The sequence below is a fragment of the Callithrix jacchus genome, chromosome 3 (assembly GCF_049354715.1).
Source record: "Callithrix jacchus isolate 240 chromosome 3, calJac240_pri, whole genome shotgun sequence".
Lineage (NCBI taxonomy): Eukaryota > Metazoa > Chordata > Mammalia > Primates > Cebidae > Callithrix > Callithrix jacchus.
The window spans coordinates 130591435-130614531 of record NC_133504.1 but is presented as its reverse complement, the minus strand read 5'-3'; the positions used below and the strand labels follow the sequence as shown (position 1 = coordinate 130614531).

Below are 23097 nucleotides of genomic sequence, written 5' to 3'. Positions count from 1 at the left end.
GATGGAATTGTTTAGCAAAAATAAATTAGCACAGAGGTTTCTGGAATTTCTCTGCCTATGCATATTGAAAAGAAGGAGAAAGCCTGTTTGGGAAACAATAGGGGGTGTGGCTAAATGGCCACTTGATAAGACTAGCCAGCCATGTCAACAAAAGCCAGGGGTCAAAAAATATCAGGGCTGTCTTTCCCAACACAGGCCCAAAGTACAAGGGCCTGGAGGAAAGGTCACAAAATATGGGGCCGCGTCTTCAGTTCAGGCAGACCAGGAAGCCTCTACCCAGTGCTACACGGGTAAACACATTCTTTTCTGTCATTCCAAAGACGTTGGATCAGAAGTGGTTCACATTCACAAGATATAGACAACTGTATGCATTTACGGTTTTATCCCAGGCTATATAAACTCTTTCACTCTATGTTTAATATACTTAAACCATTGATTATTCCACATAATATCACATTTATTCAATATGTTCATCCTTTATGATGATCAGGCCAGATGAACAAGAAATGTAAGCATGTGGTGGCTAATTATAAGACATATGTTCTCCAGAGGATAAGACATAAATATGAAGACTCAGAGTCCTATCATATAAGTGAAGGTTTTTAATAGTCCCGTAGTAACAGAATGCAGAGACATGCTTGAAAAAGTCAAGGGAAAGTCATCATGTCAGTTACCTTCCACTAATAAAAAGGAAGCATAATGCCTGGTTAGATTCTTTGGGTTACAGAAGCAAATACCATATTGACCCAGTTACCTAGTGATGTGGAAGGCAGCAGGTTTGCATGGGGCCAGAGAAGGAAAAAACTATTCAGCAGGTCAAGGTTACAACAAATGCCCCTCTTCTATTTGAGCCAAACAACAAAATAGGTCCTGTGATATTAAAGGAATCTGTGATTGGCTGGGCACAGTGGCTCACATCTGTAATCCCAACACTTTGGGAGGAAGAGGCAGGCTGATCACTGGAGGTCAGGAGTTCGAAACCAGCCTGGCCAATGTGGTGAAAGTCCTTCTCTACTAAAAAAACACAAAAGTTAGCCAGGCATGGTGGCGTACACCTGTAGTCCCAGCTAATCAGGAGGCTGAGGCAGGAGAATCACTTGAACCTGGGATGTGGAGGCTCCAGTGAGCCAAGATTGCACCACTACACTCAGCCTGAGCGATAGAGTGAGACTCCATTTCAAAAAAAAAGAAAAGAAAAAAGAAAAAGCATTTGTGGTTGCAAAGAATACCTTTTGGACTTTATGCAAGCCCTAATAAAAGAATTTCAATGTCAGCCCTCGGTTTCTGGAGGAAGGTCATGCTTTTGGTAGTGGAGAATACCCCATTCGAATAACTGCTGGCATGCTACTGACCCTGGTAGAGATAAAATATCTGGTCATGGAATATAAATTGACTATGAGTCCAGAGGGGTCTACCATGTAGAAGGTTCTATTAGATCTAGCACCAAATCATAAATTTCGGTAAGCTAGGCCACAACCCACTGTAAAATGGAAAAGATTCTTTCAGGATCAAGAAGGCACAGAAAACAGAAGTAAGCTGAAATGGCCCATTCATGCCCCCAACTCACCCCGCTCTGTGCCACCTGTGACTCTCCCTCAAAATATAGCCACGTGTGGGGTACCTAAAGGGTTTCTGTTTTTACTTAGATTTGGCTTCTAAGTAGCCTTTACTTCCTGTAAACTCATCAATGTAGTTTAAAGTATGTATTTCATATTTAATGTATTATTTTGGTCATATTTATTGAGACAGAGAATGTTCTCTGACACACTGCTAAAAATGAAATACTGGTATCTCTAAGTCATTATTTCAATCAAAGCTATTATTTCATGTACATTCCATAATGCTAAATATAAACAATTAGACTATGAGATTATACATTAGATTACTACCTCATAATAATCTAACATCACTGACAAACCAGCATTTGATGTACTGCTTAGTGCATTTTCTTTTCAGGCCTGTCCTTTGGTCTACAGCAGTGACAATCTTGAAAGCTGAGTTAAAAGATCTGAAAAGAGCATAATGATATATATGACAAAAGAGAGAGAGCACATTTAAAACAGATTAGTTTATTCTCATTTCAGAACTCAGCAAGTATACAAAACAATCCATCAGTATTTGGAGAATTAAATCTTTCGAATTAATTTTGATAAACACGGTTGAAATGTGCTATTAAACGTATTCATCTTTTGCTTTTATTTCTACCTGAAATATGGAAAAGCCATGGCACAAATTTAAAACATGAAAAAGGCATTCATATTTTAATATTCTATCTGGATATAATGGATTATTGGCTATATTAAAATTTGTATGTATATATGTACATATTTTTCCATATTTCTACATATTTTGCAAGAAAAATGTGAGAATTCACCTACTTATTTTGAAATTTCTGAGAAAAGGTAGGTGGCAGAAAATCCAAAGCAAAGCTTAAAACATCCTTTTCCTGGTTTTAAAAATGTTTGCAATAGATATTTTAAGCTATGAAATAAAATTATCATCGTATGAAGCAAGTACTTAAAGTTAATATGCTTCTAAGTGTTTTGCAATTATTTTTATTCTAGTAATTTATATAAATAATGGGATAACTTAATAAGGATTATCAAATACTCTATTGCAAATTGATGAGAAGGCAAAGAACGAAAATTCTGACTCACTAAATGTGCTTTATATATTTCCCTGGATGCTAGATTTAACAAATGAATGTCTTTTGAAAAGTGTAATTAAGAGCCCGGCACAGTGGCTCAAGCCTGTAATCCCAGCACTTTGGGAAGCCCAGGTGGATGGATCACGAGGTCAGGAATTTGAGACCAGCCTGGCCAACGTGATGAAACCTTGTCTCTACTAAAAATACAAAAAGTAGCTGGGAGTGGTTGCGGGAGGCTGCAATCCCAGCTACTCCGGACGCTGAGGCAGGAGAATGCTTGAAACCGGAAGGCGGAGGTTGCAATGGGCGGAGATTGCACCACTGCACCCCAGCCTGGGCCAAAGAGTGAAATTTCATCTCAAAAAAAAAAAATAGTGTAATTAAGAAAAGAGCTGAAATAATGTCTGTGGGAAGCAAGAGTGACGCAATCAGATAGATTCTTCATGCTTCATAAAATAATTATGAATCTTTATTATTTCATGGCCTCATAGAATTAGATCAACTGAGGTTACATCTCCATGAAAGTGTTCAATTTCACAGTGAAGATAATTGAAATAAATCAAATTTACATATATAGTTTCTGTCCTCATTATTTGTGGATTCTGTTTTTGTTAATTTGCTGACTCGATAAAATTTACTTATAAACCCTAAATCAATACGCACCTTGTTTGCAGATTATTCCCTAATATACTCAGTGCTAGAAAAATTTGAGTTGTCTAATCCACCTATTTCCAGACATATCCTCTGCCTTGTTTCAGCTTTCATACAGGGACGACCAGAGAATGGAGACGGCAGGGGGCAGTGCAGAGCAGTGCAAGAAGTCCGGGCTCTAGGGGGCCAGTTGGAGTCTGAATCTTAATTCTAGTACCTATCAGTGGAGAGGCCTGAGGTAATTCATTCAACATTTCTGAACCTCATTTCCCTTTTGTAAAATAAATAGAATATACCAGGATGGGTTGGTTTTAGGTTTTTAAGATTTATATTGTAATCTATGTGAGTCATGTATTACATCACACACACACACACACACACACGCACACACATTTATTTCCTCTAGGAGCAATAGTGTTCACAGAAACTTTATAGAATATAACTACCATGTACAACCAAGTTTGACTGATTTTACATATATATGTATATATTATATGCACAAACACATGGACATATACATATATATAAACTTACAGAATTTAACTCTGATTTATTCATAAAGATATAGCCTAAGATGTTCTTAAATTGCATTTTCTTCTACAAGTAATAAAGACATGCTCTTGTATAAGCAGAGCCACGAATGCTCATATTATTTAGTATTTAAAGAGAATAAAAATAATGTACTAATGATAAAATAAATCATAGATTTATGGTCAATAACATTTTGCTGAATTAACAATGTAAAAGCAAACAACAAAAGCAAGTGCCTTTTAAAATATGAAAATAATACCAGAAAAAATACATTGCCTATCACAACAATTTACTAATTATGGCTTTAAACAGCAAATTTAAATTTGCTCTTCAAAGGCAAATTTTATGAGGCCAAAAAGAGATTAAACTCTAATTAGTTACTAATGTAATGAAAATTATAGTTTTCAATTTTATTTTCACATAAGGAGGGGGGTGATGTCTTTTATTCTATATACTTTCAGTTATTTTTATTCCAACTGTTTATAATGGACATTATTGATAATACATATGATGAATGATGGAACTACATTGCAAAGACATAACATAAATCAATCTCTGTTTTATGCCCTACTTCCATTGGCAGCAAACATCACCTGTGGTCTATTGCCAATTTAGAAAAAGAAAAGAAAAGAAAGTATTCTCGGTTTCTTTTATAGTCTAATGATATAAAATCCATAGTTTTGACCAGTAATGGAACTAAAATTTCTTAAACTGATAAAAACAAAACACAATTTTAAAAAACTATTATTTAAAATTGTGACCAATATCTGCCTTCTAAGATGCATCGGTCCTGAAATTGCCTTTGCAATAGACTCCCTTCCGTTCTGGAAAACCCACTATAACATGTCTTATAATTATACTAGTACAGACAGAATCCTATCTATTCTTGTTGGGGAACATCTGAATGCAGTAGTCTCAGCATAAAACCTTGAATCATGGTTTTTGTACTATTGTTTGAGATTTGAGAATGGTTAACAGAGTGTACAGGGTATTCTTTCATAGGAATGCTGGATGTTTTCTAGTACACTTCTGGATACTACCTCATTCTTAAATAATATATATCTTTGGTTACATTTCTATTATATTATTTTGTTCACGGCAATAAAAATTATTCCTGTTCTTAGAAATGAAATACATGCAATGTGGTAGATCATATAAGTATCCATGTTAAAATTATAATTTGAAGTAGTTTTAACATCTTACTGGTTTTCATATGAATTTGTAAGTTAAATAAAATCTTTAGTATACATTAATTTTATATTTGTATGAATCATAATTTTATATTTAAAACTTATACCTTAAAACTATGAAGAGGATTTTTTTATGTAGACATATGAAACAAGTTTTATTTATTTATTTATTTTCTAAATAGAATTAGACTATCCCACCATACACCCCACGAATATTTCTGGTTCTTACAGAATTTTGTGTGCAGGATATCAGGAAATGCAATATGGAAAGCAATAGAAAAATACAGATAGGCTGTTGCTTTTCAAGTAATAATGAGAAAAGTCTGAAAAAAACAGCTAAACTATCTCAGCCTATTAATTGTGACTTTAAATTTGCAATTAATCTATTAATTTTAAAAGCAGAAGCAGGGAATGATCAAAAGATAGTAAAAAGCAAAACAAAATGACTGGTGCATAGTACATGCATAAACAAAAAAATTTGGGAGATTAGGTTGAAACATGTAAGGGAGAAGTTTGACAATGGCTTCATATCACAGGCTGAGTAAATTCCACTAATCTGTAAACAGTACAAAGCCTCTGGGCATAAGGCATATTGGAGTGAAAGAGGCAGAGTTAGAAACAAACAAAAAACTGAATTCAAATCCCAGTTCCATGCTGCTTCAGCTGTGTTACATTGAGAAGGTTGTCTAACATCTCATATCCTTAAAGAACCTTTGAATGTGCCACTCAGGATTATTATGTGAATGAAGTGAGATAGAGTTATAGGAAAGCACTTTGTGAACTACTCAATGTCATGCAAATGCCAGTTTTTGTGTTCATAAAATCCACAAGAATAACTTTTTGAACTAAAACAGCTGTTCTTTCTAATGGAGGATTTTTTGAGATGTTCTCTTTTTCCCTTTAGTTATGCGTAAACTAAAATTAAATAATACATCTGTGTATTTCTGCTCTTTCCATAAATTAGGTTGACCTTTTCTCCATAATATTATTATATTTTTTTCCTCTTACCTTAAAGAACCACATATTCTGAAAGCAATTTTTTCTCTACCACATAAATCTACCTAATAATTTCAGCTCCATATTATGTAACCAGCTATGGCTACACTATAACTTTTAATTTCACTGATATTCCTTCCCAGTTTATTAAATAATTCTCATTTAGAAGTAAAAGCAGTCTTTTATATTTCCACCTACTGATTTTCATACTCAGAAGAAAAACATTTGAATATGAAAGGTATTGATGTATATATACAGCCCACTCACTTTTTTCTTTAGAGCGGGCCAAGATGATACCGAATGCCTACTTTGAAAATATTAGGTCTACATGCAAAATCTTGTTAGAGAATTTGACAGATGAATATTTCTTGCACAATACTGCAGTTCTGTCTCCTCCTCATAAGCAGCCTTTCTCTGTGGCTGAACCAAGTGGAAATGTTGGTATTATAGTTCTTTGAAGGGCCACAAGTTTTTGGATGTGACTTTCTTACATTGTCTTTAACAAATTGCACTTTTTAGATATTTTCAAAGAAGTCATTTTCTCTGAATATCCAGCATATTATTACATTTTTTTCAGACAAGTGTTAACTTGAATATATTGTTTCCTCCAGAATAGCATTGCAATTTCACGACTTGTTATTTCTGTATCCAGTTAGGCTGTGGTTTTCATCACATAGTACTTGTCTAGTCTACTTTCATTTCTATTCTCTTTATATTTTCTAGGAATAGTGCAAACACCACTTTTAGAAGCAATTTAATCTTTCTCGATTTTCTTTGGCAATGATTTTATTATGACTTCTTAATATATTTACTATTCATTTAAAAAGAAAAAAGAACACTTATCAAACCTAAACATCTCTATCTGGTTCTTTTCTCCTGAATTTTCAATCTCCTTTTAACTAATTGTAGTTTACTGGTGATCACAGTGTTAATAGTAAAGTGAATTAATATACTTCAAGGTAGCATTTCTCCGGGGATGTCTCATTTCTACCTCCTGACAGGTGGCCACGGAAAGCAAATGACAAGGAACTAGCCATTCTGTATACACAAAAACGCACATACTAAGCAAGCCATTTTCATGCTGTACAGACGCTTACCCATTGACACTGTGGTTCTCAGAATGCATAGTTTTTATCTTAGTATATGTGAAAAGCCTGATAAAAATTGTGCCAATTAATATATAGTTCATATAATTCTTTTTTTTTTCCAGGGCAAGAGCTGCACAGCTTTTATTTTTGGAACCCCCCAGGGAGGGGTCACATAATTCTTATAGGGATTTGAGCTTTGTGAAACAAACCTTTAGACTTGAAAATTCTAGATTTGCATTGTAACTCCAATACATTTATGATCTTGCATAGGTTACATAAATTCGGTGTTTCTTAATTTAGAAAATAGGAATAATAATAGTGGCTGTTTCACAGAGTTGTGAGGCATCAATGAGATGATATACTTGAGAGCATTATAAAGAGTGTGGTATTGCATGAAAACGTGCTTTTTATGTCATTTCTAGTGACAACACCCTCACACTCAGGTTTAGGTAGCATGGCATTAAACAAAAGGATAGCTACTTTAAAAGATGAGTATTCTTATGTTTTCTTAATATGTGATCACCAGTTAAATTAAAACATAAAAAATTATAAATGTGATAGGCAAATGTATTTTCTTTGATGGCACAGCAATGTGAATGAATATTTTCTTGTCAATTTTAGTTGATAAACAACTAAATTAGTTTTACATGGGTATTATCTTACAATATTGTATCAATATTATAGAAGTTAAAATAACATATTAAATGTGTAATGATTTTATCAAATAAGGATACATTTTATCGGCTTTGGCTACAATACTATCCCATTCACACCTCTTTTCCTGCTTACAAGATTTCTGATAAAAGTCAGAATTCTTGCCCTTGTTTGTCGTAAATAAGATGCCTTTTTCCTCTGGTTTCCCCTGGCCATTCTCTTTGTCTTTGGTTTTATGTGGTTTACATATGATACATCTAGGTATTCTTTTTTATCTGTTTGTTTTGTTTACTTCATTGGTATTTTATCTTTCTTTTCATTCTTATTCTTTCTTTGTATTCTCTCTATGTATTCTTTGTATTTGAATTCGCATTTTATCTTTCTTCATATCCGTATCCTGGCTCTGTGGTTTGGTATCTTTAATGAATTTTGGAAACTACTCAGCTATTATTTCTTCAAATATTTCTTCTGCCCCATTCTTTCTCTCTTTTTTCTCTTCTGACATTCCAATTATGGGTATGGTATACATTTTCATATTTCTCCACAATTCTTGGCTCATCCGTTTATTTTGTATAATTCCTTTCACATTTCTATTTGGGGCGTTTCTGTTGAGCTATCTTAAGGTCACTGAGGTTTTCCTTTGTCTCTGCAAACAGCATTCTTTCTTGCCTTTGGTATTTGTTTTATTGTTTTGTTGAAAGTAGCACATGTTGAATAGGATAAAATGTACTGAAATAAATAAGCTCTAAGTGAGAAGATTTGCATTAATCTGACTGAGTTGGGCTATGTTTAATGTCTGCTGTAGTTATAGGTATCAGAAATTTCAAATTTCTCTAGTGTCTTTGTTTTTGTATTCTCTCTGGGCTTTGTGGCTTCTTGTTATACTTCTCAGACAACATTTACATTTTGTAGCTCTTTTAGTTGTAATCCACTAAAATAACACTACAGGCTTACTGGTGTGCTGGTAGGCGTGTAGAGGAAAGGTATCTACAATCTCCCAATTAAGTCTTCTCTTTTAATAGGCCCATGTCTTGGAAGTGTTTCACACTGCACAAGTGTTTCTGTCCCTCCTCCACAAATATAGGTTTCTTTCTTTCTTTCTTTCTTTCTTTCTTTCTTTCTTTCTTTCTTTCTTTCTTTCTTTCTTTCTTTCTTTCTTTCTCTTTCTCTTTCTTTCTTTCTCTCTTTCTTTCTTTTCTCTTTCTTTCTTTCTTTCCCTTTAACCCTTTCCCTGGATAATGTTCCAGATTTACTTTGTTGCTCCTGGTGACTACATTTCTATGTTTCCCCTTCACTCCTTAGGTGTGACAGAAAGTCTAGAAGAACACAGGTAGAAAAGTATTTGAGCATTGCCCTAGGAGAAGCCTTTCTCTCAGAGAGTTGCCCTTTGTTATAGAGAAGAATCTGCGAGGATTAGACCAACATTTGGCTACTCTTCTCCTCCCCCTGATGAAGGCTTGCGGGTTTTTTTTAATCAGATCTTCACTGTATGAGCCCGATGACATTCCTGGAGAAAAAGTTCATGAGGGTGGAAACTTCTGTAATTGAAGCCCCAGGAGTTCCTTACTCTCAGCTTACAGATTCTCTACCTCTGGCAATTCACTCAAATTATGAATAAAGTTGTCCTACTGCTATGGTTTCCAGTGGCTTTCACTCCATCGAAGCAAATTTCAAGTACTATATATCTCTCAATGTATCTGTCTCTTCAGATTTTGTTGTGGCAGCTTTCCAGAACCTCGGTCCTTTGTGAGTCCATGAACAGTTGAAAGTTTTCAATTTGTCTAGCCTTCACTTGTTGACATTATATTCTGTCCACACTACCTGGTTCATCATGTTAAATGATTTCAGATGTACCAGTATTTTAAAGCAAATGGCCTTTAATGACAGAACTATCACTTGCAATTTCATTCTTTGAATAGCCATAAAGCTTTTGCAGCAAACATCTACTAACAGGTCACTTAATTAACACAACTCGTGATTTGTTCTCTTCTTCTATTCTAAACTTCTATTCATATCATTCAACACTTAAAAAAGAAAAAAAAGCATGCCAGTCAATTCCTGTCATTCTTGAATCCTTCACTTACTAAAATTGAAGTGATGTCTTCTATTATTTCCTATCAAGATGAATGACGAATACAAAATTGGCTTTGAAACTGATGTCTGGCCAACAAAATCATTGGTAATACAAACGCATTAATGTGGTACATGGCTGGTGCTGTAAGTTCACCTAAAATAGCATGTTTCCGAAGATGGATTAGAGAAGGAGAAGAACCTTCCATGTGGGTTCTGTCATCATAATTCATCAAATTGTCCTGGACAATTAAAGGACATTTCTGTTATTTCTTGCTACTTTTGTTAAAATCCAAGTAAAGAAGTCTATTTCTCTGGAGCGCATTCTGATAGATCTTCCCCAACAATTCCAACTTACTTCTTTCCAGTAAACCACAAAAATGTGTACAACCCAGAAAACTTGAGGAGTTAAAAAGATGATGAGCACAGTGGTCTCTGGGTGACACTTCGGGGTGCAGGAGTAATAGAAATCAATTCTACTTTCTATTGTTTAGTAATGATTGGAGTTAAGGGATGTGGTGGGTTGGAATAATTAATAAGAAAGTTTATCTGAGAAATGATTTGCATCACCTTCACCTCAGCAAAAAATTTCTTTATCCCTACCTTCAAAGAAAAAACATTTGTTTTCGATTTACTGTTGTATGAAAGTGACAAGGTCAAGCATGATGCATGATTTGCCAGACAGATTGTTTTCAAACATATCTCACTATAAAAAGGGGGAAAATCATCTGCATGTATCCCGTAACTAAACTATATCCTTAGAAAAACTATTCCTATTTTTTTCTTTTCTTCCTTTCTCTCCACCATCACTTTTATTTTATTTATTATACTTTAAATTCTGAGATACAGGTGAAGAATATGCAGGTTTTTTATATAGGTATACACGTGCCATAGTGGTTTACTGCACCCATCAAATCATCTTCTACATTCGGTATTTCTCCTAATGCTCTCTCTCCCCTATGTAGCCCTCCACCCCTTGACAGTCCTCGGTGTATAATGTTCCCCCTCCCTGTGTCCTTGTGTTCTCACTGTTCGACTCCCACTTATGACTGCGAGCACGCAGTGTTTGGTTTTCTGTTTCTGCGTTAGTTTTCTGAGAATGATGGTTTTCAGATTCATCCATGTTCCTGCAAAGGACATGAACGCATCCTTTTTAATAGATACATAGTATTCCATAGTATATATGTGCCACATTTTCTTTAGTCTATCACTGCTGGGCATTTGCGTTGGTTTCAAGTCTATGCTATTGTTAATAGTGCTGCAATAAACATACATGTGCATATGTCTTCATATAATCCTTTGGGTATATACCCAGTAATGAGATTGCTAAGTCAAATGATATTTCTTGTTGTAGATTCTTGAGGAATTGCTACACTGTCTTCTACAATGGGTGAATGAATTTACACTCCCATTAACAGTGTAAAAGCGCTCCTATTTCTCCACATCCTCTCCAGCATTTGTTTCCTGACTTTTTAATGATTGCCGTTCTGACTGGCATGACTTTAAAAATCACTGAACAATTCAGAAGTGCCTTTTAGGAATGGTCTCACTATGGTTCGAATCTATTTTCAGAATGTCTACAGCTATCTACTTTGGAAGTTGACAGTTATATCTTCTTTTTGTTCCTTGTTGGATAATTGGAACATATTCATTATATTTTTATTGCTCTCTGACTTTAAGTGATCTTCTCACTTGAACCACTGTTCTTTCCTTTTAAAAAGGCAAAAGATAGCAGAAACATACTATTTCAGACACACATAACAATTGTAAAGTAATTGTATATGTGAAAACATTTTCTGGATTTATGACTCACCCAGTTTACATGTGGGTATTCTGAGCAAGCCCTCACTTAACAAGCCCATCATAGTTAAATGATACATGGTATCTTATTAAGGAAAGTCTAGGAATTATCTAGTGAAGTTAGAGAAACAATACATTTAGGCATATCTGACATTAAATCTAGCCATTTTCTCAATTATCAAATTAAGATACATGTTTACGTATTAAGATAAGATTCATCCAACAATAAGATTCATCCATTATATAAAATAAATCTGTAGTTCAAATTCTATTTTATTAACCCCCTCTAATATTATCACCTTCTGAAACATTTGCCTTCTCTTTCTCACACCCAAAATCACTGCAAACTTCTTTCCTGAATAGTTCACATCTACAGGCTAAGTTTGTGAAAATACATTTTCTTAGTTTAATTGAGCACTCACTAAATGCTGGATGCTTTACGTACTTTAGTTCATTTAAGTTTTACTACCTATTATGCTATTAATGAAGAAAGCGAAGAACAGAAATTTTGGGTAACTTGAAACAGGTACACACATAATGAGCAGTTTATCTACAATTTAAAATGGAATTATTCCACCATATCCTGATGCCCTCTTCAACCTTCCTCAGCTGTCCTGTTTCACGGATGGATACGCAGGATATGAAAAGTCATAAACCAAAAGAGAAATAGGTAGGTTTTGAATATAAAGTAACTACGTTTCTATGCAATTTCTTACTGTCCATAGTAAGACAGTTATAAGACATTTAGTTTGGAAGAAGTATACCACTGGATTTCTTTGCATGGTTAAAAAAGAAAGTTTTGTTTTGTGTTAGTAGAAAATTGCATTAAAATATACAAACAAATAAAAAAATGTCTTAAGTCTTAATTGAGTGACGCTGCCATGACAACTTTATAATCTGAGCAAAGCTTTTTTTATTAGAAGCCTGTCTAAATTGCATATCATGGTAGAAATGAATTAAGCAAATAAATTATTTCTCTTACTACAGAAATGTATGATATCAAGAACTCATTTTCACTTTGAGATTTTAAAGTAAGCATATAGATAGCATTAAGATATGAATAAACATGAGTGATAGATTGAGTTGTCTAACAGCCAGCCTCAAGTAGAGAATCCAACTGACTTGAACAAAGGATCTCAGTAGAGGGAGATTTATGTTATTCAGCTGAATTACATTCCTTTATAGACTGCTGCAGATGGGCTGCAGGAAAAGCAACCATCTATCCGACTTAAATAGACTGTGTGCCAGTACTATAGATATACCATTAATTCATTGCTGGGATTGCTGTAGGCATGGAACTGGCTTTGTTCTTTGAAAGTCTCCCCCAGATTAAACAGAAATGCAATTTATCAGGGTGTCAAATAAATAGGTTCCATATAACACTCTAATCAAGTTGCAATGACATTACATATTTAAGCCTCAATATTGAAAATGGTTAAGTCAGCAGATACTTACACTCTGCAGAACTCTGTTGACCACGGAGAGCCACTTGTCATTTTTCACAAAGCTATTATCTTCTATATGTAAATAATAATATTGATATCTTCAATATGTGCTGAATATTGCAGTTATGATGCTGATTCTCTTTTGTATAGACACTCTTAATTTTTTACAAGTTTCTGAAATACATATTATTATGTTAGATTTAGAGATAATAAAATTGTACAGGAGAAATTAAGCAAGTTGTCCAAGGTTATAAAACTAAGAAGTGAAAACCTAGAATTCAAACACAAATATTTTGTCTCTAATTCCAGTATTCTTTCCATGGCACGTTCTGGAATAGGGTTAGTATAAATGAAGTATATTATGTTCTAAGTTGTGAGTGAAGCATACATACAGGTAACTATGGTAGGAAAAATTACTGCAGGCATTAAGTATAGCTGCATTCTTGAAGCATTTCTAGTGTCTCCCTTACCCATCAAGTCATAACATAAAGGAATAGCGTTGCCTTAAAATAATTCATGGGCAAGCTGCTCTCAATAGCTTGGAATAATTAGAAACCTGGACTTAATTTTGAATACTAATGAATATTGTTGTCTTCAATCCTATGTTACTAAACATACTTGCTTACAGGCAGGCTGCACAATTTATATAAAACTACTTTAGGTCTCCTTTACACATAGGAGATCTAAGAGGAGTGGGAATATATTCACTTAATGTGATCAAGCACTGAAGTCACTAATTTGGAATAAATCTGATAATAAGACCAAAAAACAAAAAATTAAACAGTTTTGATGTTACCGTAGATACAGAGTTCACTGAAATGTTTTCAAAGAGTGGCTGTGACAGTCTGATATTTATAAAAGCATATATTTCCTGAATTAGACAGATCTGACACTTTACAATTTAAAGCATTAATGATTCAGTATCTGCATTTCCAATTCAATTGGCAGCACATTGTCTTCACCTCACATTCCCATTACAGGGAGATGATCTGTCAACATTTAACGCCACATACAGACAAATCTTCACCTGCAATTTCAGTCTCAAATGACTCCATACTAATGAGTAAGTATCAACACTTCAATGCAAAACCTAATTTAGGATGCATGGTGACCAGAATGATGAAATAATTCTTTTGTAGGTAATCAGTGGATTAGATAGAAAAAAAAGTACTTGTTCTGCCCAGTTAAGCCAGACTCTCTAGGTAACCAGATGTTTAGCATATCAACTGACATTCTAGTGCCTAATAAATATATATAACCTGGTTAGAATTTCATAGAAATGATTTCATTTTAAAAAGAGATGACTGGAACAAGTTTTAGAATAGACTAATCAGAGGGCAGAAACTATTCAGTTTCCTCCTTCCCACAGGGTTCGTATATGTAGGTTCATTGCATAATATAATAGATATTTTTATATTATCTTTGCTTTCAATATAACACAATATACTAAATAAAACATTACTATATTATTTAAAATAAATGTATTTCTCAAAAATGTTAAAAAAATACAGATTTTTTGAAAATATTCATTTCTTCTTCATTTTAACTAACCTTTGTCATCTCTTCAGTTATTTTACTGACATATAAGGCCAGACATAAGCAATTACACATGTTTTGTTTTGAATTTTAAAAATATGTATCAAATATTTTTGTATGCCTAGCATTGTGCCAGATATTTAAGAAATTCAAAAAAGAATATGACTCTTCCTAGGCCTTTTAGAAGTTCACAATATTGTTATAAGACATATGTCTATCATGTAATACAGGGGAAAATGTTATCATATCTCAAATTTGTGACAGAAACAGTTAAATGCAATGAAAATTATACAAGGAAGAAGATGAGAAGGAGAACACTGAAGTTCAATTTCACTCTTGAATTGAGTAAATTCATTTTACTATTTTCTAAACAAACTCTTTTTACTAACCATATTATGTATGCATTTAGGGAAAGTAAAAAATTTAAAGTCTTTTTTTTTAAACAACGAAAAGGTAACAGAGTGGTTTACAAGTTCCCCCCAAGCACACATATGATCCCATAATCAAATCCATACAAAAGAATACTTCTTTTTACCAGTTATAATCACAAAGTCAATCCTGAAAATAGTGTGTGAGAGATAATTTTCATTATAATAAAATAGAACAAAACCACTTTATTTCATGGTGTGTCTGAAGATGTGCACATTTACATACAATATACCATTTGAATGTGTGTGTTTCCATACACACATATGTATAAATCTAATATGTGTGCTTGTATGTGTGTGTGTTTGCATATGTGTGGGGATGTTGATTTATTCTTAGACACCAAACTTAAGCCATAAAAGCATAACAAAGTGGTAGCAAATTAATGATTGGCAAAAGGTCATGAGGAATATTTTATGACAATTTTTCAATCACTACGATTGTAACTAACAGTACTAACTTCTATATCATCTTCACTGAAATGAAACTCAGAAGTAAAAACAAAACTCTCTTTTTTTTCTCTGGTGTAAGCAACTCTTTGGAAATGGATTAAGTAAACATGAGCCTTGTGCATTTGATAAATATGTATGTCTTATTTTTTCTCCTTTCCTACTGCTTTTCATCCAGCTGCAGCTGCGAACCAAGCAATAAGTACTATTTATTTATTTTAAGTATGCTTAGTAGAAGTATTAGCAATATTTCCCATGCTTAAAAACATCCCCAAATGCATTTTGTGTTAGGCTCTGCATTTTCATAGTAATTTACAACTTAAAAGGGTAAACTCTATTATTCTATGTCAAACCAACAACTGGGTAAGTGCAGAATGTTACCCTGTGAAGTATGACCAAATTTATTGCTGCAGTCATTAGTACATATTGATTCTGCTTATATCAACCCAAAGGGAATAGTAAAGCTATTATACTGGTGTTTGGTCTCTGTCTCTCTCTCTCTCTCTCTCTCTCTCTCTCTCTCTCTCTCTCTCTCTCTCTCTCTCTCTCTCTCTCTCTCTCTCTCTCTCTCAGAGGAGCCAGGCTTGGCACAGCCACGTTTCAAGAAACATCCAATTAGTTCAGCAATCAATGCTGCTCCTTTTCTTTGGTTATTATTAATACAACTAGTCAGTGACATGAACTCCAAGATCTCTGAGTGTGTCTTACAATCAAATCTGAGTAACACTATTGCTTTTTTGCAAAGGCAAATTTATTGTATCACCTTTGATGACATACTTTTCTATTCAAAATCATTTGAAAATTTCTATTTATCTTCTGTAAAAAAAAAGGCATTCAAATTCACGAGACAATACTGCTATGCAGTAGATTGTTTCTCATAGGCTCTCTTATTTCTATATCCTAGGCATCAACATTTAACATTCATGTTAACTTGGATGAGCTGCCACTGAATCCTGGTAAAGATATTTGGAAGTCAATTTGCAGAATCTAAGTTTTCTTTTTATAATAGAAATCAAATTGTAGGACTTTGCAAAAGAGAAAACTCCTGCTATCACTCCCACACCAAACACAAGCCTCTCTTTTACTAATCTTGCTTGTTCTTTTCCAGAAGGAGTACAATTTTCTAGTTTATAAGATTATAGTAATACTGACCCACTTATACTAGTGATCCATCTATACTAGTGATCCACTTATACTAGAGGTCAGAGAGCTGAGCTTGCTTACTTGTGGTTAAATGTGAGCTTTGAGCTTTCACTTTCATCAGTGAAAAGTTAACAGTCTCAACATTTAGATATAGAGTTAAGAGAGTGCAGAGTCACTTATATCCCTTTGGGCTGTAACATGTGCATCAAATCCAATTTTACAGGGCTCTGTACTAAGTACACACTTGTCTCCTAGCTGGTATTGTTTCTTGTGTACAAAGAATCCGCAAGATTCATATATAACATGATTGACTTAGCCAAGGCAATATTTTATCATTTTGTGAGGATTCCTTTTTAATAAAATCCAATATACATTATATAATTAAAAACCTAATCTATGTCTCCCAATAAAACAAAACCTAAAACCTGCAGTTGAGATAACAATTTGAATGTAAGAAATGTGGTGACTTTTATCCAGGCTATGAGTTTCAAATCACTGTCAACTAGAATAATACTGATGAACAAACTATGAGCTGCAGGACCAAACCTGCTGTGCTTCTTTTGGTAAATAAAGTTTTATTTGAACAAAGCAATGCTCCTTAGTTTACTATTATTTATTGCTGCTTTTTCATTACAAAGGCACAATTGAGACAGAAACCACATGCTCTACAAAGCCGAAAATATTTACCATTTTGTTTTTAACAGAAAACTTTGCTGAATCCTGGACTATGTCACACTTTATGTAATGCTACATATTGAAGTTCTTAGAACAGTCCATAATATATAGTAGCTACTTGTTAAGTTTCATTGTATGAATGAATGTAATATAAATATTTTTGTGCATTTTATAGATTTGTAGGAAAAAGCTCTGCCTTAGAGATTGTATTAGTCCATTTTCACACTGCTATAAAGGAATACCTGAGACTGAGTAATTTATAAACAAAAGAGGTTTAATTGACTTACTGTTCCACATGGCTGGGGAACCTTCAGGAAACTTACAATCATGGTGGAAGGTGAACTTGGGCAGCTACCTTTGCAAGGCAGCAAGAAAGAGAGAGAGAGAGAGAGAGAGAGAGAGAGAGAGAGAGAGAGAGAGAGAGAGAGAGAGAGAAAGAGAAAGAGAGAAAGGGAACACATAGGGGAAATGTGCTCTCCAGATACTTATCAAACAAACAGATCTCATGAGAACTCCTTCACTATCAAGAGAACAGCATGGGGAAACCACCTTTATGATCCAGTCACCCTCCACCAGGTCCCTCCCTCAACACATAGGGATTGCAGTTGGAGATGAAATTAGGGGAAGGGGGACACAGAGCCAAACCATATCAGAAGTGGACTTAAATCTTTCTTTTGGTTATCTTTCCTTGCTTTTTTCCTAACTTCCCTCCTACCTGCCTGCCTGTTTTTCCCCTTCTCCCAACTGAAGAAGGAGAAAAGATATTAGTGGTGACTATTGTTGGGACTCAAAAAGGTAATCCAAAATGGAGGCCTCAGAAATTGCCTCAGAGAGCATAAGTTTTTCTCTGACATTCTCCTGCCCTCCTGTCTCTCAGTCCAATTCTCCTTTGAGACTAGTCATAGAAATTAGAATCCCTCTTCCCCAGGATGGGTCATAAAAACTAGAACCACTTTTTCCCCAAAGCAGCTATAAAAGCTAAAAACCTACCTTTCTCTCTGCTTTTCTGTGTAAAAACTGGCCATAAAGAAATTATCTGACCTATCTTGTTTGAATTTAAGTCATAAGATTCTCATTCCAGAAAGGGTCCTGCCAATACCCAGAAGGAAGGAATCCATGTTCCCAGAGGCCAAGAAGAATCTAGCAGATAGATCTTGCTGGGTTTCCCCACTCAGTCTATAGCATTAGGTCATATACTTTTCATCCAATCATATTTCTCCATAGCTGTTTGTACTTTGTTGAACCTGTTACCAAAAACACCAGGACCTTTGGTCTAGGTCTTGCTGCTCACTGCACAGAAAGCCAATCATTAAGCCTATGACTATTTCCTGGGAAGAAGGCTTTAATCAGGTGCTTCAACTGACAATATGGGAGCTCAGTTTCATATCCCTGACCAACTAAAACCAGGGGTTTACATAGCAGGGAAGAAATGTAACAACGTGTAAGAAAACAGGAACTAGGGAGGGTCAATGAAGGAATCATGATGAATGAGGGATCTGGCATCTCATTGGATGTGGTGATCTGGTGAGTTTCAGTTTTGCTATAATTTTTTTGAGAGGCCCTAAGGCCATTTCCTGAGGAAGGAACTCAGGTAAAATAAATGTAAGCTTCAAGCTTTAAGACCAGAAAGGTCCATTTCTAAGGCCAAAAAAAAAAAAAAACCTACAAGATTATTGGGACAGTTTCAAACCTAAGCATGAAAATAGACAATGTCCCCTATGTCTTTGGTTATTTATTTTGAAGGCCCCCATATACACTTAATAATGAATATGTATACCTTTTTTTTTTTTTTACATCTGCCTCTTGTCAGTGATTTTCAGCAAACCTTAGAGGGAGATGGGGAAGTTTTTCCTTGGCCCCTACACTATCCTGCTTAAAATTTAAGGAAATGAATGTGTACCACACAGGCAAAGCCTACCTGCCTCAAGCATGCCAGCAGACTCATCACCCTGGGAATACCTCAGGCAGCCAATATCAGATGACACACTCTTATACATACTCAGGACATGCTCTTACATGCCCTCTTCTATCACTCTAGCCAGTAGACCATTTGTGTCATAAAATGCCTAAGCAAAAGCTTATTTACGTAGAAGTCTCTGCCACTGTTTTATTTTCATGGACTCATGTGAGGGCTAATTTGCAAACTTACATGTTGTATGGGTGATCATACTGAGTTGCAACTTTGCTTCATGTTAGATTTAGCATTTCATACAAGACAGGCTTAATGTTTTTCATGGGAGAAGTAATAAAAGATATAAAGAGAGCTAGGAGGAAATAAAACAGATGAGAGGTGGGAAGAATAAGATTAATAAGAATGTTAGAGCTACAGTTTTTTTAAACTGTCTGCAAATATAGAAGAGATAATCACTTCTCCCCAAAATGCTGCACAAGTTTTTTTTTTAGCTTTCAAAATAAATTAACTCATAAGCAACTTATCTTTTCTCTGCTGCATCATTTGGATGTTTATTTTCCTACATGATTATATTAAGTTCTTGAATCATTTAATTTTGAATCAACTCATTATGTCAGTTTTCATTAGAGTGGTGTATATACATAACAAATTGAACTAAAAATTAAACTAAGGAATCAAGAGCAACAAAACAGACAACCCAGACATAATGCCAGGTAATGGTCCCGACAGAGCTGATTGGAAGTTTGACCATAAACATCAACTAAGTGAAAGAACACTGAAGTTGTTAAACACAAACTCCGTAAATTTGGTCACAGCTTATTTATTTAACCGTATTCTTTCTCAGCTTACTCGGACTTTGATTTTTACAGCATCGAAGGAGAAATTTTTAATGTATAAAAATTGTCTCCAGAGTACCCTTATTTGTTATCAGCTGTTTTAAGTGGTAGGAATTGGCTCAATAACTTCTAAAGAACAGAAATAAAAAATAACTCTTAAATTGTAAAAGTCATTTGGAAAGTATTTAAATGCTACCTTTAACAGCTCTTTGAAAACTGATGCATGAATACTATAATTTAAAACATTCTCTAATGCACAATCCAAACATGACCCTGATACAATGTTTATTATTTAAATGACAGAAGATATGTACTATGTACATTGCTTTAAATTTGGTTATTGGCTTCTAAAGGAATAGAGGGTGGCGGGTGAAGAGAAAAGGAATTATCACTTAATTGATTATCAATACATTTATCAATATGTAAAAGTTGGAATTCAGAGTCAATTTATTTCTACCATGCATCTGAACACTATTATGCTTTTGGTATGTATGTTTTCAATGCAAAATAAAGGTAGGTATGTCAGAAAAACATCAACTATATACCCCATTTCCCAATTACTCCTTCATTATGCCTCTATGATATACTGTTTTCTGGGAAAAAAGAAGAATATTTATTAAGATCATGTCTCATGACACTTTTTAATTGAATATGAATTTACAAACAAAAAGTTGGTGTGACAAATGTAAAAATTCTGAAGCGTTTTGAAACACAGTTTTTAAAAGTCACTTTTTAAAGCCTCTTGAACACATCCATCTGTCAGTTCAAGATGGCATCCTCGAGGACTCTTGCATAACATTTACATCATTTCAGTTTTATGACTAAATATGTTGACTGTGTCCCTTTAAAGGATACCAGTATACAGTGTCCTTGTATTTTATCTGGCTGGATATCTGTTCCCAGGAAATATATTATATGAACTCTGATTAGCAGGAACTTTGATGACTTGTCTTATTTATTTGTTCCTCCCACCACATAGCAAATGTTTATGGAGAATCTGCTTCATTCTGGGCACTACCGTACACACTCAAAACAGAAATAAATAAGACAAATCAGTCAAGTAGAGATGTATAAATGATAATAATAATGCAAACAGCCAATGGCAAAATTAAAAATATATGATTTTTTATATTTGAACAATGGCAACACCATAAATGAGGAATGAAATATATATGGGGACTACTTTTTTGTTCAGCTCCTTTTGATGCTAGATTCCCAAATTTACCTTCTAGTAGGGGTATTCTCCTGGCACCGATGAGTAGCAAATCTGAGGCCTATTACTATTAATACCTGTTTCCTTACATCTCCAAACCTACTATATTATATATAAGGTAAATAATAAATATTCATTGCTATTGATAGTAATTTAATTGATTTACTGAAACAATGTTGATAAATAAGAAAACGTATCAGCATAAGAAATGGACAATATGTGAAGGAGCTATCCAGGACTATCTGCCTAGACTCAATCACTGCCTTCCCAGCTCATAACATGTAGCAGATTCTTCCTGCCTGGCTTGACTTCCCTAGTCTGCCTTCACTTGGCCAGATTTGCTCTGCTGCTATGTTTCAATCCCTCTCTAGTTTCTGAGCCAGTAACTGGCATGTTTAAAATCCTTATTTTAAGTTATATGTGCCTTGAAATTGAAAGATAAGACTTCTGGAGGATATTTAAGTAAAATTTAATTTATGTCCTGCCTTTTGAAACCCCAAACAACTCTAAATTAACATCTATTTGGCAGGGCAGTAATTACAGGGGAAAGTCAGCTTTCAAAGGCATTGCTCTTAAAAATATACATCCAACCACTTAAATAATGACTTGCCTTGAGAAAGTAAGAATTGCTGAGCTGTCCTTGAACCACATTGACAATTTCTCTCAGCAATGACCTGAAGACAAGGATGTGCACTCTGAAAGGGGATTGCCACAATTTTTAATCTGCCTGGCTTTCTGATCAGGCAAAATATAAATCATTTAATCAGCGCCCAACTGAGCATCAGGTACAACTAGTATAAATTTTCCTTCATAAAAGTTTCATCAAAGCTGGGGATGGCTGCATTGCCTTACCTTTTGCTAGAGAAATTATAGCCTGCAAAGATTGGCTGGTAGTCATATGTGATGGATAGGCTTGGGGTGGATGGCCTTCATGCATAGAAGTTCAAGTCTAAATGGCCTCTGCAGCTACTTTCATCTTTCCCTTAAAATAATGCTTTGCTTCACTTACTGCACAGGAAAAGGCTGCTAACAATCATGTTTTTTTTTTTTCTTTTTTCTGAAAATGCTCTCACCTCTATCAATTTACAGCTAGAAAATATTGGGAGACACAATCTTCAATATGGTAATTGTTTCTTATAAGCCAACATACATACATGAATAGCTAGAAGACTGAAGAGAATCATCAACCTCTACCTAGCTTTAACTGATATTTATGAGATGAACATTATTAAATTATATGTGTTTCCATTAGCCGTTTTATACATGAATATTATTAAATTATATGTATTCTCCTTAACCATTTTATACATCTGGTATAATACTTGTGTGTTTTTCAGGCGGAAAATAACTCCAACCAAATGAAGAAAATGTGAAGTTAAAAACTTTCTTAATTAGATCACTAACTAATTTGCCTCTTTAACTTTAGCGATATTAGAACTTACACCATTTCAAATGGAAAACATCATCTAAAACATCACAAATGCTACTCAGAATTAGAGTGTAGCGATAAACCTCCTGAATAGCTAGAGTTCTAATTATGAAATATTGAAAGCCAAGTGATATAACTTTCAAGTACTGATCACAGCAAGAAGCAAGACATAAATCAATGCTAATAAGTAAACACGTAAGTTAATTTTAAGGAGTCTAATTTTCAGTAGACTTACATCACTCAATGTATTTCAACTTAAAAGCCCTATCATTTCATAGTTTCAAATCAATAAGTATATGAATTGCTTTGCATTCCAATCCCATGTCGTTTAATTTAATGGGTACTTGCTGAATTATAATAAGAATCAAAGTGGGGCAAATAGGTATAGAAATCTTTGATTCAAATA

The 23097-nt window shown here is 34.3% G+C and overlaps 1 long non-coding RNA gene across 11 annotated transcripts in view; it reads right to left on the bottom strand.

Moving 5' to 3' along the window:
* Positions 1-23097, bottom strand: part of LOC128931612 (uncharacterized) — a 522921-nt gene that overhangs the window by 259923 nt on the left and 239901 nt on the right. The window contains exon 3 of one of the 11 annotated variants that reach the window (XR_013533455.1): positions 13083-13246. The exons of the other annotated variants lie outside the window; for them this stretch is intronic. This is a non-coding gene — a long non-coding RNA (uncharacterized LOC128931612). The remainder of the gene's footprint in view (positions 1-13082; positions 13247-23097) is intronic. 11 annotated transcript variants of the gene reach the window in all.